Here is a 5,429-nt window from a genome sequence, read left to right as displayed (position 1 = left end):
TTACAGGTGGTGTAATACCAAGGGCTGTACTGCTGCCACATCACAATATTGTGGGGTTTCAGAGAGTAGTTCTGGTAAGGACACTCAATGATTTATCTATTTATTTGTCATAAAAGTGGACTGATAATTTGGTACAATTTAGTATTAGTAATTACAGTTACATGCATTTACAGTATTTTTTAGGTATCAGTTTTTGCAGTCCACTGAATCTCTACATTAAGCCTTCTTTTACTCAACAGTATTTTAACAGCTCCTCTTGGAGCTGTTATTGTCTAATGTGTAAATCCATATTCATTTTATTGAGAGTTGTTACAATATAACGCATCAATTCACAGCATGGAAATATTAATAAATAGACCTTTTGACAAAACATCTTGTAAAAGCTATATTGTCTACTTGATACGTGGATCGTTAGTGTGTATCAACAACAACAACAACAAAGGCAAAAGTTACTGGGGTTTCATTGTCGTATGGGTTTGGTGGTGTGTTTTATTTTTTCTTCTTCCAAGTACTAACGTCTTGGCTTCCTAACGGAAAATATGAGTATGTAGTTCAGAGGGCAAATACCCAGACCGTGTGCTGTTATCAGACTCTTTTTAAGTTTAATGTATAGTAATGATTTTGCAATTGTTTGCTTAAAATGTATGTAACTGTAATCCCTCTATCACTCCTCTAGACTTTGCATACTTTTCTTAAACGTACTTTCTTATCTTCAGTCTTCTCTGTCCTACATGGCTAGAGTTGCAAGGCAGACGAGATTACCTTACTTCTACTAAAGGGAAAATTCGTTCTGAACCCGTCTAGCAACAGCAGTGCTTACGCATTGTGCAAGAGCACAATCGAGTATTTGTTCTTTCAGCAGCAGCTAGCTGATACTGCGTTTGTATCTGTAGAATTGTTAATATATGCTGTAATTTAACAAATGGCTTGTGGGTGTAGCAGATGTCTTTTCTTTCTTTTTTCTTTTTTAAATCACTATCCCTGAAAGTTTTTTAGCAAGCCCTCCTTGTGTACTATCTTAGGTCTATAGAGGGCACTCAAAGACAGAGGGAGTTGGTTTTAAAAAGCCTTATCTGGCAAGTAGGCCCCCACAACCTAGAAAAGGAAATTGCTGACTGTTCTTTATGGCCTTGCTCTTGCAAGGTACTATTGTACTGGCTGTGCTCCAACAAATCACTTAAGCAATTGAAGTCAACGGGACTGTAACAAGTTTGAAATATTCTTCTGGATTAATCCATAGCTCCTTATACTTTCACAAGTTCCTTTCCATCTTCTAAAAACAAGATGGGGTACACACAAATTTCCTAATGGGATTCCCTAGTCAACCTAAGAAACTAGTAGTAGGTCCAGCTGTGTTGGTTGCCATTAGAAGATGCAAGTGAATGGGTGTAAAGACTGAAATTATTTTCCCTGTTGTCATTGCGTTAGGGTGGTACAGCTAAAATATTTGGGCATGGTAGTATTCACAGTGTGTGTTTTCCAGCCTTATAGGTAGATAATACCTTGAGCATGCCTAAATAACGCATGTAGACTTGAATTTGTTTCTAAATCTTGGAGTGGAAGAAAAATAGGCTTTCAGATTTATTCTAGAGAAATGGCATCATGAAGGTTTGAGTAGCGTTACTCAATATTAAAAGGCAATTCTGTAAAGTAAAAACATCTCAGCTTTATAAATATTGTAAGAAAAGATGATGGGAGCTCTTTGGAGTCTGAAAAATACAGAGAATTTTTCAAAATGTTGCGAGCAATTTGTGCAGTCCTTATTAAAGTATAATGTAATCTGACAAAGTCACAGACTTCTTCACCTCTATCATCTCTTTATTTTCAAATAACACTCCTATTACTGGAAATGGGTGAGCAGAATTTTTCATGTATAGAACCTGTGATTCCTGTGCTGGAGGTGAGGTAAAGATAATCTAGCAGAGTGGGTTTCTTTTTTTCAAAAGCGGTCCTACCAAGTTTCTTTAAATCTGAACTAGCAGTAGTTAATGTGGTAGCTTAATTCTGCAAAAGATAGCATAGAGGTCACTTGTGGGACAACTTGAAGACAATTTCACTGCAGCTGCTTATGTAATAGTAGCCTCCAGTTATAAGCCATGATACATTTCCATCTCTGCTGATGTTTAACTCTTCCGAGAGGAACTGTTTTCTCTAAACAAAACATGAAACCATGATCATGTTTCTAACTACACCAGCAGAGGAGAAAGTTTAATTCAAAATACCGCCTTTTAATGGAGGGGGGAGTACTTATCATGTAGATGATGTATCTTCAGGTTTTAAATAGTTTGTTTCAAGGGGAATTAATTAAAAAATTTGTGAGTACAGATGTTTGATGTTGCCCTAAGCAGTGAGAAAGAAGAGGAAATGTCTTGGTTTTGAACCTCTTGTCTGAACTGGATCCATTGAGACTTTTTCAACCCATTTTACAATAGTTTCTTTAGTAGACTCTCTTGGATCTATTGTACAAAACAATCAGTTTAAAATTTTAAAGTTTTTTGGTGTATGTGTATAGACATTCATGTAAGCATTTGTATACAGCTTTGAAGGGTGCTTCCGTCACAAAAACGTTCTGTACAACAGGTTGCTTTGGTACATTTTTTATATATATATATATATGCTAGGTGCTATACGGAAGTGTATATAGTTTTCTTTTAAAACACCTTTTAATATTGTGTTGAAATACATTTTGTATCCCTCTACAAGTGTATTCAGATTCCTTTTATTAGTCAAAGACCCTCTGTGCTGTGCCAACCGAGCAAGAAGGACATTTGGTTCATCTCTTCAATCTTAAGAGAAAACCTGTGCGATTTGCTTCTATAGATACAGGTGACTTTACACTGTGTAGGAGCCATCTGGGGCTGTTCATCTGGGCAGGCATGTTCATAGCGTCTCTGGGAATGTTTCCTTTACAATAGTGTAAATATATCTCTAGACTTAACCAAGGAAGAATCAGATCTTGGCACTCATTCAACATTGCCCATAGTCTAGGATAATTTGTTAGGTAAAATATTTCATTTTCAGAAAACGAGGAAGGAAGCTTGTTTTTATTTTTCAGTGTTCAGTAAAAGAAAAGACTGCTCTTGATGATTGAGGTACTGGAACAGCTCCCAGTAAAGAAAAGATATACTGCAGAGTATGGAAGATCTTGTCAAGGATGATGACTGTACTGTATGTATTTTCTGTGTTTTATAGGCACATCACCTCAGCATATACACTATTCTTAATATTTTGCCCAAAGACCCTTGATACAGCTTCATTTAGGAGGGAGGATGGAACAAAAACAAACAGATGCTGAAGGTAGGAAGGGAGATTGAATCACTGGCTAGACGACCTCTGGAAGCATAAGCAAGTTTTTTGTTAAATGCATATACTTAAATGGAAAAATCGGTGCTATTTCATAAGGAAATAGAGGTACAGCTAACATAGATTGAGATACTCTCTGCCAAAATACACAGTAGTAAGACCTAGATAGTGTTTTTTGCTCATGACAACTGGAACAGTCAAGCTTTGAGATACGGTACAGAGTGGGATGTGGAGATGCTGAGACTGAATGTGTGTATGCACTATCGTGTGCAAAGAACCTGAAAAGTAAGTAAATTGTGGAGGGACACCTGCAGGCTTAGGAAACGTTCTGGCCCTTGTTGGACGGTTACTGGGGCGAGGTGTTTCTGTCATAGTTACCTGTGTCCTGGCAAGGGCCCCGTGTGTGCAGCTCTCCTTGTGGGGTGCAGTGGCTTGTCCCACAGTGGAAGCTGGGCCATCTGCTCCGCAAGTCATTTCCTTAACTCATTCTAGAGCGTGTGGTGGAGATGACAGCTGCAAGAAAGAGATGATAAGAGAACGGTAGCCCAGGAATGCCCAATCTTTCATGTCAGTCTTTTACCATATGTTGCTTGTGCTGTCACAAGGGTTTTAGTTCTGCCGTGCTCCATCTGAGCAGTTACAAAGCTGCTGAGCAATCCTTAACTCCACCTGCTCAAACACTGCTGCCTTGGATCCTAAGAAGGCATCACCTCCAAAAGCAGTTCTCTGTCCCCACGACCCACGCCACCAGCCCTTAGCTTGCCTCTGGACAGATGTTTCCAGACTCATCTCAGCAAACTCCTGCTTGTCCTGCTGTTTTGGCTGGGCAGTGCATCTGAGAGGTTGCTTGGCTTTGGGGTTGCTTTATTTCTCTATTTCTTCTGTAATAGATTGCACCAGTATTGCAGAACGGCATACAGGGCAGTGGAAGCAGAAATGAAAATGCTACTTCAGTCTCATTTTTTATTTTTAGGTTGTAAATATAAAATAAGACAACTGCATTGATCGTACTGTGTGCCACAGCACAGACAAGTCATTGCGTGCGGTCATCGTGCCTGCGGCTGATGCTTCATGTGTTGCTGCCATACCCAGCCTCATCAGGAGGGTTAAGATCATGGGTATTAAATCCCTATCAAAATAATTGATTTGAATTTAACAGATGAGAAGATCTTTGAATATATGAAAGCCAGAATGTAATGTCTGTCAGACAGTGTTTAATTATTTATTTCTTTATTTCATGTTTTTTGAGAGAGATGTGAACTTGGTCTTAGAAGGTACCCAGAGAAGGCAAGTACTTTACATCCTCTTAATTAGAAGTCAATTTTAATAAGGCTTCGAAGTGTTTATGTGTTTCTGGAAAATTTAGCTACCTAATTTCAAAGTCCATCAGAAGTTAAATCTTGAGGTGCTAAAGTAAATACATTAGGTTTATGATCCCCTTTAACACTTATTTTTCCGAAGTAAATTTTTAAGTGGTTAATTCATTTTAATTCTTTCAGCTCTCTTTTCTGAGGAGTGCCCTGATATAGTTATTTCTTCCTACTTACTAGTCTTTAATTAAAAAAAAAAAAAAAAGCTTGAAGATGGTTTCATACTCTCCTGGTGTACATGGTTTTGTTTGCATTGGTAACTGATTTGTTATTTAAGCTCAGATACTGCAATCTGATTGTTCTTGTAGAAAAGCGTGCTAGCTATAAGCTTTTAAAGACCCAGAGAAGCAGTTTGCTCCTTTTTTAATACTGTCGTTGCATTCAGTTTCATTAGACTTTTATTTGGGAATGAAAAGCAAGTGTTGTAGGTGGAGTGGTTGTGAGGAAAGTACGTTTTGCTTTGCAGATAAGCGATCTAATAAGGCAGGGATAGTTGGAGGCATGTGGGAACAAACACATCAAATGTAGATTTACAAGTTTTCTTTTTTTTAAATGTTCATATGGCCAGTTGCACATATATGTTACTTTTGGTTTTGCAGAAGTTTTTTTTTTCCTTTTTTCTTAGGTTCTCAGTTCATAATGGTTATTTACCCGCATATTCCCACTGGTTCATTTAAGGCTACTTTAGTAACTCAGGTAGATGTGAAAATACTTGGTAAAGGAAATAGAGTTGAGTTTTTAATCTGAGGGTAAACT

At 37.8% G+C, this 5,429-nt stretch overlaps 1 protein-coding gene across 6 annotated transcripts in view; it reads left to right on the top strand.

Moving 5' to 3' along the window:
* Positions 1–5,429, top strand: part of TBL1XR1 (TBL1X/Y related 1) — a 111,589-nt gene that overhangs the window by 72,790 nt on the left and 33,370 nt on the right. For 3 of the 6 annotated variants that reach the window (XM_080603936.1, XM_080603939.1, XM_080603940.1), the window contains exon 3: positions 7–74. The exons of the other annotated variants lie outside the window; for them this stretch is intronic. The gene's annotated coding sequence lies outside the window, so the exon portion shown is untranslated. The remainder of the gene's footprint in view (positions 1–6; positions 75–5,429) is intronic. 6 annotated transcript variants of the gene reach the window in all.

The sequence above is a fragment of the Anser brachyrhynchus genome (assembly GCF_964034855.1).
Source record: "Anser brachyrhynchus genome assembly, chromosome: 9".
NCBI lineage: Eukaryota > Metazoa > Chordata > Aves > Anseriformes > Anatidae > Anser > Anser brachyrhynchus.
This window is presented reverse-complemented; position numbering and strand designations above follow the sequence as displayed.